Source organism: Cupressus sempervirens, chromosome 8 (assembly GCF_028749045.1).
Source record: "Cupressus sempervirens isolate cs-2001-9-10 chromosome 8, ASM2874904v1, whole genome shotgun sequence".
NCBI lineage: Eukaryota > Viridiplantae > Streptophyta > Pinopsida > Cupressales > Cupressaceae > Cupressus > Cupressus sempervirens.
The window spans coordinates 264,257,203-264,269,411 of record NC_143125.1 but is presented as its reverse complement, the minus strand read 5'-3'; positions in this window follow the sequence as shown (position 1 = coordinate 264,269,411).

Below are 12,209 nucleotides of genomic sequence, written 5' to 3'. Positions count from 1 at the left end.
TACCACTTGAGACTGCATTACAACAGTTATTGAGTAATAACTTCCTACAACTACCCCCAATCAAAGATGAACCATTAACTAAAGTAGATTGGTGGGATGACAAAAAGTATTTTGATTACCATCACACCAAAGGACACAAGACTTCATCATGCTTCCAATTGAAACATGCAATACAAGACCTTATTGATGATGGCGTAATCACAGTTGATCCATCACTATTAGCATCCAACTCTGATCATACTATTTTCAAAGATCCTTTGGGTAATCATGACAAAGAGAAACCCTCAAGTTCAAAATCAAACTCACAAGGTAATGTGAATTACACATGCACCGGCTATGACTACACCATCAATTGCTTTAATGAGTCCAACTTCCACATATCCACATTCACATTCAAGGCTGAAGACCCTTGTTATGCTATCACTACACGCTGTAGCAAGATCACCCTACCTGGAGCCCCATCTAGACCTGCACCTCCAAGTAGACCTACTGCTCCTACTTCATCTGATTACAGCCTTGTTGAAAAACTTGAAAAAACCCCTGCACAAATATCCATTTTGGACCTACTACATGCATCTCCCCAACATCAGAAGATCTTGGATCAAGCCCTTAAAGAGTCAGTTTTCCCAGATAACATTAATGTTGCCCTGTTCCAAGCCATGGTTGGGAACCTATTTGCATCACAAAATATTACTTTTTCACCCCGAGATATTCCTAAAGACAAACCCAACCACAATGATCCCCTCCACCCTGAAGTATTTGTCCATAATGTTAAAGTCAGACGTGTCTTGATAGATGGAGGAGTAGGGCTGAATATTTGTACACTTAAAGTAGTCAAAGGTTTGGGTTATTCTAAAAATGATGTGGATCCCTCTTGAAGGATCACAATCAAAGCCTATGATGATGGTGAGTGTTTCTCTACAGGAGTTATCATCTTACCTATTAGAGTCAGTCCAACTACTGAGAACACTTTATTCTAGGTCCTAGATATAGAAATGAACTGCAATATGATACTAGGCTGCCCATGGATCCATGCTATGAAAGCAGTTCCTTCTACATATCACTAGTGCCTAAAGTTCTGCTATAATAATGTAGAGGTAACCATCCTCGATGATCCAGATCCCTTCCAATTTTGTGCCAATCTTAGAGGAACCATTGCATACCAGGTCCCAATAAACCATGCAGAAAATCCCCTAGAGTCCTCCAAGTATGTTGATCCTTCCACACTTACACCCACATCCAAAGGAAAGCTTAAAATAAAAGACCAAGGTTGCGATGAGTACTCCATGTCTCATGCCTTTCACATTAGGAAAATTCCTTTATCCCCCAAGTCATATGGCAAACCTCAGCTTATACAAAACAAGCCTAAGTTTTCACTTCCAAATAGACCTTCTATGGCATTCACCAGTGGAGGCAGGCTACATGAAGAACGCATCTATGAAAATACCTCTACATGGATTGAAAAGGCTAAAGAAGAACAAGAAGTTACTCCCATATCCCCTGACAGGTATGGACCTAGATTCACCATCATGCAAAAAAAGGGATATGATGGATGTAGTGGCTTGGGACTCCAAAAACAAGGCATTGTTCAACCCATCACTACATCAGGATGACCTCATAGCTTGGGACTTGTATTCAAACCATTTGTTTTGGGTCTTCCTAATAGTGAGTCATCCTCATCTAAGGAGGTGAATTCTTCAAATGATGAGAAGGCATCTGAGAAAAACCAACCCGAACCCACCCAATCTGTATCTAACGTTGATGATCTTGATACCTCCCTCGGTCTTGATCATATGTTTTGCAGACCCAGATAGCTTACCCATGGGAGATAAATATGTCAATCCACCTATCACTCAAACCAATTCTTCACCTTGGATCAAAACATTCTGGGATCCAAGCCCTCCTTCTTTTGAACATGATCTCGATGATATTACTGAAGCAGATATCCATATATATGCCTTGAACCAAAGCTTATTCAACACCAATGATGGTATTTCCTTAGGTTTCCCTAAACTTATTAATTGGGACCAACAAGGACCACCAATGTTTGATTAATTTGAAAATGATGATGCCATCATAGAATTCTTTGAGCTCCGTGAAGATGTACTACAAGCTGATCACAAGTCTAGATTTTCCATTAATCTAAACATCATGGCATATTTTGGGGAGTCAACTCCATCTTCCAGTTGCAAAATTGAGAAAATAACAAAAAAAGACACAAGTAGGTCTCTTGGTGAAAATCAAAAGGCACCATTAGACCATGAAAAAGTAAAAATAAAGGACATATCCAAGGGTGAAAACCTCTCTAAGGCACCTGAGGATGGAAGATTGGACACACCCCCATTAAAGGAAAAATCAGCATTACTTGTGGAGATGACAGAAGAGATTAATCTGGGGACTCCTAACAACCCCAAAGTCATACACTTTGCAGCTTCATTATCACCAGAATAGAAGGATGAATTCATCAGATTCTTTCTAGAGAGGTAGATCAACTTCACCTGGTCTTATGCAGATATGCCCAGATTAGATCCTAAACTAGTCCTTCATCACTTACCACTAAAACCAGGAATGAAACCAGTAAAGAAAAAGTTGAGGAAAATGCATCCTCAAGTTGTTCTCCTTGTCAAAGCTAAATTGAAGAAACTATTGGATGCCAGCTTCATAAGACCCATTGATTATGCAGAGTGGATATCTAATCTAGTACCAGTAAGAAAACACTCTGGGGGCATCCGGATATGCACTAATTTTTGTGATCTTAACAAGGCATGTCCCAAGGATGATTTTACTTTACCAAACATAGATATCATTGTAGACATGACAACTGGGTATGAGATGTTATCACTAATGGATGGCTTTTTTGGCTATAATCAAATAATAATAGCCCCTGAAGATCAACACAAGATAGCTTTCACATGTCCTTGGGGAACATAGTGCTAGAATGTCATGCCATTTGGTCTTAAAAATGTTGGGGCAACATATCAAAGAGCAATGACTACAATATTCCATGATTTCATTCACATCTTCATGGAAGACTATGTTGATGACTTACTTTGCAAATCCTATAAAAGGAATGAGCACTTGGGCATCCTAGATCAGATATTCACTAGAATGGAAAGCTATAAGCTTCATCTAAATCCAAAAAAGTGTGTATTTGGAGTTGTCTCTAGCAAGCTCCTAGGCTACATTGTTTCTCAACGAGGCATTGAAGTGGATCCTGAGAAAGTAAAAGCAATACTTGACATGCCTTCTCCAACAAATCTAAAAATCCTAAGAGGGCTACAAGGAAGATTGCAATCTATCCATAGATTCATTGCACAATTGGCTGATAAGTGTCACTCCTTTCAAAACCTCTTACATAAAGGAGTATCCTTTCAATGGAATAAGCAATGCCAAGAATCTTTCCAACAAATCAAGGATTATCTTCTACATCCACCAATTTTAATGGCTGCTATTCCAAGCAAACCATTCATCTTATATATATTTGCTACAGATACAGGATTAGGGGCTCTCTTAGCACAAAATGATGAAGAAGGAAGAGAGTGAGCCATATATTACATCAATAGAACACTTGTGGGCTATGAGCTAAATTATTCACTAATCGAACGAGCATGCCTTGCTATTGTCTTTGCAGCCCAAAAGCTTAGACATTACATGCTCCATCAGAAAACAATGCTCATCTCTAAGATTGACCCACTGAAATACCTCCTCAGTAGGGCTGCTCTCATGGGACGCTTAGCCAAATGGGTCATGGTCCTTAGTGAATTTGACATAGAATATGTAGACAGAAAGGCAATCAAAGGGCAAGTGATAGTAGATCAATTAGTAGAAGCCCCTATGTTAGATGATCATCCCATGTTGATAGAATTTCCAGATGAAGCCATATTTCACATGGATGTAGCTAATGAATGGAAGCTTTATTTTGATGGATCACATACATGAAATGGTTCAGGAGCTGGCATTATGTTTATCACTCCTCAAGGAGACACAATTCCCAAGTCCTACCGGATTGTATTCCACTGTACAAAAAACATAGTAGAATATGAGGCATTGATCATAGGGCTCAAGATAGCCATCCAATGGAACATTCAACATTTATAAGTCTTTGGGGATTCCCAGTTGGTCATCCACCAAGTCAATGATGACTATGAAACCAAAGATGATAAACTAATGCCCTACAAGTAGATGGAAGACTTCCTTAAGTCTAAATTTTTTACTATCTCTTTTCATCAGCTACTAAGAATACACAATAAGCAAGCTAATGCTATGGCTACCATTGCTTCTATGATTGATATGACTCAAAATGTGGAATGGTGTGAATTCCTTGTTGAGCAACTTTTGATTCTAGCATTAGAGCTCTCCCAATCTGAGTTTATGTGTGAACTTGTTGGTCCCAACTCTTCTTGGTATCAAGACATTTATGATTACCTACATGCTCAAATCCTACCAACCAACTTATCCAAAAATGACCGTTGAACCTTTATCCATCAAGCTACAAGATATGTCATCATCGGTGACACCCTTTACAAGAGATCTTTTGACCAAACCCTTCTCAGATGCCTTGACTTGCAAGAAGCTGAAACTGCCTTGCATGAGGTTCACGAAGGTATATGTGGAGGTCATTTCAATGGTCTAAGTCTAGCCAAGAAAATTGTTAGAGCTGGGTATTATTGGCCCACCATGGAACAGGGTGCCCATGACTTTGCCAAAACATGTCATAAGTGTCAGATACATAGCAATCTAATCCATGCACTAACACAAGAATTGCAGCCAGTCATATCACCATGGCCCTTTTCATAATGGGCATTTGATCTTATTGAATCTATTTCTCCTTTGTCCTCTAATGGTCATAAGTTCATTATCACAACAATGAAATATTTTACCAAGTGGGTTGAAGCTATCACTTTGACTTTCACCACTGGCAAGTAGATCTCAAGGTTTATTCTAAACTACATGTATGTCGATATGGAGTCCCCTTGGCTATTATTACTGACTATGGTACTCCATTTCAAAACAAATATGTAGACAAGCTTTGCGAGAAGTACAACATATACCATGGATATTCTAGTATTTACCATCCACAGGGCAATGGCCAAGCAGAAGCATCTAACAAGACCATCGTCAAGATTCTCCAAAAGATTGTCAATGATTCGGGCCAAGACTAGCATCTCTAGCTAAATCTAGCTCTTTGGGCATATCGAACAAGTGTTCATGCTCCTACTGGAGCAACACCATACTCTCTTGTCTATGGCACTGAGGCCATACTTCCCATTGAAATTTAAATTCCATCATTAAGAGTATCCCTACAAGATGTTGTTGATGATGAAAACTACCGAATATCTAGACTCCATGAGCTGGAAATGCTTGATGAACGAAGATGAGCTGCCTTGACACACTTGCAAGCTTACCAAAACTGACTCAAATGGAGCTATAACAAGAAAGTTTGAGGTCGTCATTTTGAGGTTGGTGATCTGGTCCTAAAGATGAACTACAAGACACAACAACATAGAGAAAAACAAGGAAAATTTGAGCCAAATTGGGAAGGACCTTATGTAGTTACTACATCTTTTGGGTTTGGAGTATATCAACTTGCAACTCCAAAGGGTGAACCATTTCCCCTGCCCATCAACAACATGCATCTTCTCAAGTACTACACTTGATTCTATCTAAAAGTCCTAAAAAAAAACCAAAAAAAAAAAAGTCATGAAAAAATGGATGCCTTGATGAAAACTTGGCAAACAGGCATCTTGGCATGAAAATTTGAGTCAAGAGAAAAATTTCGTCCAAAAGTGAAAACTTGGCAAACAGGCGCTTTGGGCACGTACCATGGTGAAAACCTGGCAAATAGGCACCATGTGTAATCAGTGTTGCTCTTCCATCTATTGGGATTCCATTTGAACTTTTCCCCCTCTATCATTCCTTGATCATATCCTTCATATTGCAAGACATCCTTGGTCTCTTATCATGGCTCATGAACTAGTTAATGTTCTTTGTTATCTTTCCTATGCATCACCAGTTTGCACACACACTCTATCATTGGCCTTTGTACATAGTTTACGTCTTGTCTGGGGGCATATTACCTACATGGTGCATGAGTTTGAATTTGAACTAGGGGCATATCCCTAAGTTCTTTCTATCCATTGGACCTATCGCATAATGTATTGGAGCTAACACTTGTATATGCTTATACGATCCTGAAAAAATCCCTAAAAATCATAAAATGTCCTGAGAAAATCTATAAAAATCACATAATGTCTTGAAAAAATCCTAAACATTCAAATACAATCCTGAAAAAATCACTAAAAATCACATGATTTCCTGAAAAAATCCTAAACATTCAAATATGATCCTGAAAAAATCACTAAAAATCATAAAATTTCCCTAAAAAACCCTAAAAGTCATAAAATGTCCTGAAGAAACTAGTCACGCAAAAACATCAAATATCCTCAAAAACCCTAAAAATCACAAAACCTGTCAAAAATTTGCAATAAACCTTGTACATATTCACTATGGATAACCATCCCTTTTGTGTACAAACTTGCACTTTGCAGCCTAAAACTCAAAGCTCTACACTTTCAAGACAATCACACTATCTGACCAACGTGAACCAACAATCAATCCAACATATCATTATGAACCTATCAACTAAATCCATGACTAGAACTATCACACTGTCGACATGTCAAACACTATCTACACAACTAAAAAATTAACAAGAATGTAATAATGGACAAGAATAGCTATTGGCTCACGCTATTTAGTGAGTGATTTATTGTTGCTTTATTTTTTGATCATGTCCCTATGCTACTCAATGATATAAATTGATCTATGAGAGTGGCCTGGATGGTTCATGGTCATCTTTTTCTATTTTTTTCTATTCCAATGTACCTTTGAGAGTCTGGGGCATGTACATATGCCTTAGGAAGGACAAGGTCATTTTCTGTCTGCATCGTGCTTATTTACGCAAAAGGACTACATTCTCGCTCTGGCCCTTTATGCCATGATGAGTTTTAGTCCATTTTCCATATCAAAATAAAGCTCCATTTGACATATAGTGCACTTTCTACAAGAAGAAGTCTTCCCATCATACTAACAATTCTTCATCTCATTTCCTTGATCTTTTGCATCTTCTTCCTCTGCTACCCTGGTCTCATACTCTTATACACCAAAAACATTGTCATCCTGCATTCCTGCATATGTCCAAATGATCCAAAGTAATAAATATGGCATTCACATTTCATTTGCATCCATGTTACATTTCATTTGCATTTCATATCATTTTACATTTCATTTGCATTCATTTACATCCATTCCATATCATTCACATTACATTAGGCATTCATTCATGAGAAAAACATGTGGCAAAAATAAAAGATGGCATTTCCTACACCTAACATGTGATAAATCAACACATGATGTCATCATATATAAGTCCACACAAGAAGCATAAATGCATCCATATAAAACATATAAAGCACATGCATAACATAACATATAGGCATCATAACATAAGTCATCATCTAGTCCATAATATATAATCATCATAACATAAGTCCATCTCATAAATGTCACACAAAGGTGTTAGAGCATGTGACCATGGTTTACATCAACACTAATTGTCTATAGGTGTGAACCATGAAAGAGCATAAAAAAAAAAACCAAAAAGTAACATAGAGAGGCCCCTCTATGTGTGAGTTTGTCAGTGTCATCCTGTACTATCCCTAGTCTCATGGCCTCTGTTCGGCCTTGAGGAGGATCCCTCTACTCTCTATGGTGGCCTCATAGGCCCCATCACCCCTGCACTACTCAGTGTCCTCTATGTCCTGTGGGAATGAGATCTCGATGCATGGAAACTCTCTACCCTCTGCCTCGGTGGCACCACCCTCTCATACTAATCTCGCCAATACCATGCCTCCATGTGAGCCTTGCTCATCATCATCACCAGATCTTAGAAGTTTGCATCTCTAATGCTACTGATGAACTCTTGAGACTCATGTGTTGCCATCTCTTCCCTATGCATAGCTGCATCTCTCTCAACCCTAGCCTAGTCTCTCTTAGCCATCGCCCAATCTCTCTCCAATGTAACCACATCTCTCTCTCCTATCATAGCATCCCTCTCTACCACAACCTGACCCAACTGAATCTGTAGCCCTCTGATCACCTCTAAGAGATCTAAATGACTAGGCCCTACCTATATTGGTACTAATACTCTCTCAGTGTCATCCATAGGATCCCCCTCCACATCCATCGTAGCTACATCCCTATCCTCCCAGTACTCATCCCCATTCCCACCCACACTCCCTCCACCCTCCTCATCATCAACTCCCTCATCCTCTCCCATAGCATCTTCCTCATCATCACCTTCATCCTCACCCCCTGCATCATCCTCATCACCCTCATCCTCACCCCCATCATCCCCTGCATCATCCTCATCATCACCCTCATCATCCCCCCTCTCATCATCCTCAGTGTCCTCTCCCTCCTCATCATTGCCATCATCAAATCCCTCCTCATCCTCTCCCCCATCCTCCTCCTCCACATCCTCCTCCTTGTCTTGTGGCCTCCCTCAGGGTACTAGTACTGCTAGATCTATCAACGATCTTGGTCGATGCCATGCAAACAATCTATCATATGCTTCTATTGTACTTGCATCCACTATATCTACTTCTGCCCCCATAGCCTCATCTGTAACTCTACTAACTATGCATATGCTACCTATGTCTTCATGGGTGGTCCCCACTCTCGCACCTCTATTCTAGATCAGGCAAATAGTGCTAACTCTATAGGTACATCCTGTGTCTCCCCAAACTATCTCTGCACACACTTTGGTTGGTACATCTCTATAACCAGGTGACCAATCATTGTGCGCCCTATGAGGTAATGCTCCTTCTTGTAGTATGGTAAGTGGATGTCATCATCATCCCATCTAGTGCAATCTCTATATGGTCTCCATATGAACTGAGTCATCGTGTCTATCTGATGACGAAAATACCTTGCATATCCCAATGGTCCTCGGGCTAGGACACCTCTATAGCTGTAAGCATATGGCATATCATCCACCAAAACTCACTCTACCAGAGGCCTAAATACCATAATATGCTCATAGGCCCAGATCTATAATAATGTGCCACTAGTGCTAAAGGATAGTCCTCCTCTGTATGCTACCTGATGTAGATAATAATACAACATCCCCAACATGGATGGGCCCTAAGCAAACATAGTGCCCTCCATAATCATCTGCTCAAGTACTCGACCCCATCCAACTAGGAATCCATGTCCCCATCTATCAAGGATCAGCAATCCACTAATCACCCAACAAATCACAACTATCAACCACTCATGGCGTGCCACGAATAAGTCCCATCCAATCTCATAGTCTCAAATCCCTAGCTTTGCATCTTTGCATTCAAATAGTCGTTGTAGAGTTGCTCACCCTGTAGCTGGGTCATACACTACTAGCTCTCCATGGATCAAGATCTTAAGGATATGCCATACATCCTCTAGTGTCATGGTTGCTTCCCCAGTCAGTAGGTGGAATGAACTCATCTTTGAGTGCCACCTCTCTGTCAAAGCTGTCAACAAAGCCCTGTTCCCCCTCACCTCTGGCATAAATGTCACATGATATAATCCTAACCCAGCCAATATCCCTTTCTCACTAGGAATCATATGATGATGTAGTCCAAGGCTTCATGGGTTATGTTCCCGTACTCATAATAAGGGCAACTCCTCTTGCATAATCACGTAGCCTATGTCAACCTTTTATGGTTTGCATCTAGTTTACCCTACTTTTGACCCAAGTTTAACCTATTTTGACTCTAGTTTGACTAAGTTTTACTTTTTAAAGCATGTTTGACTAATTTGACTTATGTTTTGAACTCTTCCTAGGGTTTTGAAAATGTTTCCCAAGTTTTAGGTCATTTCGAGCTTGTTTGCATCATTTTAACCCTATCCCTATCCATCAGTCAACCTTTTTCCTCCATCAGAGCTAAGTTTGACCAAGTTTGACTTTTTTTGACCATCCTAGCCTCAGTTAACCTATGTTTTCAACTCTTCCTAGAGTTTTGAACATGTATTCCAAATTTTGAGTCATTCCGAGTTTGTTTGCACCCTTTTGGGCTCTTTGCACAGTTCCCTATCAGCATTTACCTCAGTTTGACCCACATCTGCCCTATGTTTGACCAAATTCTCCACATGTTGACCACCTTGACTACATTTTCTCGCGTTTCTAACATCCCCCTAGGGTTATGCTAACCCATACCAAGTTTTAGCTCAATTCGAGACCATTTGGACCCCGATCAGAGCCCTAGAGCATCCTAGGGCGCAGTTGGGGTTCCTAACTGCATCATTGATGCAGTTGGTCATTGATGCACTTGGGAATGCCAACTATGTCATTGATGCACTTAGCTATGTTTTGGGTGTAGTTGGGGTGTTTGGAAGCCCTAATTGGCCCCAAGACCCCCAGTTGACCCTGTTTGACCCCGTTTCCCCCCACAGACTCCTAGGTGCCTAAAAAGTAGTAAAAAAGCATGGAAATGCAGCCAAAAGCAAAAAAAAAAAAAAAAGTACAGAGATGGCCTCGATGTACTCACCGGAGGTCTAGCATCTACTTGCCATCAGAAGCTTCGCACCTGTTCACCACGATGTTGCTCCTTAGTTAGTTGATCCATCCTCCTTGCTCCAGAGCTCTTTTCTTCCAAATGAGAGAGTGAAAATGACCTTAAAACTCCTCTCAAGGCCCTTTTATAACTTGATACTACCTAGATGGCTGTGCCAAAGACCCTTTTTGTGTTGGTCACGATGCCTATTCGCACTTCGGAGGCCATAACTTTTGCGTTTTAACTCTGATTTTTGATCCGTCAATTCTTATGGTTTTATTTTCCCATTGTCGATGAAATAAACCTATCACATGCCTATGTTGGTCAATTTATTGAGGGGGAATAAATATATACCATAGTGTTGGGGCATGCTTTTATGGCTTTTTCATTAGCATTCTTTGACACAATGCTCTAAATCACATTGTATCAAAGAGGGGCAAAATGTAGATGCTCAAAAATGGTTCACATCTACGGTTTCATCACTTCTTCATACTAATTTGTCCCATTTTATCATTTTACTAACTTTGATCTTTTGGCCAGATTGACCATATTTTGTCCTTTGTATCCCCTTTCACATCAATTTCATGTCAACTCAGAATTGTATCAAATCAACTCGAAACCATTTCAAATCAACTTGGAATCACCCCAAATCAACTCAAAATCACTCAAAATCAATCCTAATCAACCCAAAACATATCAAACATCCCAAATCAATCATCACTCATCCTATCCTAGGTATTGTTGTGGCTTTCAATGCCTTGGAAACCTATCAACCTATCAATCTTATCAATCTAACCTTAGTACTGTCGTGGCTCTTAGTGCAAGGTTAAACTATCATTCATGCCATCCAATCTTTGACATTGTTGAGGCTTTCAATGTCAGATAACAGCATCATCAACACTTTTAATAACATTGACAATGTCTGTTGATGTTATTATGTTCAAACCTTATCAATCAATTTCAATCCTGTAGCATTTACAATATTAGTTAAATGTTACATATCAACCAATTCATGTCATGCGTCCTTGGTATGTTATCAATTTTGATCTATCAATCAATTTGACCATGTCTTTGGTCTACCTTTTCATCATCTTATTTGATATCTATCATCATCACATTTTTATCAAAGGGTACAGCCGCATTCATTTAATCAATTTGGCCAATCATCTGCTAATTTTCTCTATAGGATTAAATAACCCATAATTTAAGCCTATTCTTTCTAATTATTCTTCCTAATTATCATCCTCAATTAAGTAATTTTATTAATTAATTGGTTCATTATCTACAAACCATGGAAATTCTTAATTTCCCAAGTTCCATTTTCCATCATTAATTCCATTTTCTACTAATTCTTATTTTGTGGAATAAAAGGATTTTTAATTTGAATATTCCATAAAATATTGCATCATCATGACACTTGGATATGACACCTCATGGATTCTCTTTTGACACTTGGATGGGATATATCATAATCAAATATTCTTATCTCTTATGCATGTCTCTATTTGACTTTTTCATCATAGATTCTTGGCTTTAAGTGGGTTGAGGTGTCTTATGACGCGTCATAGATTCTCTTCCACATTTAGCCAGGTTTGACTTTCATGTGTCATAGAATCT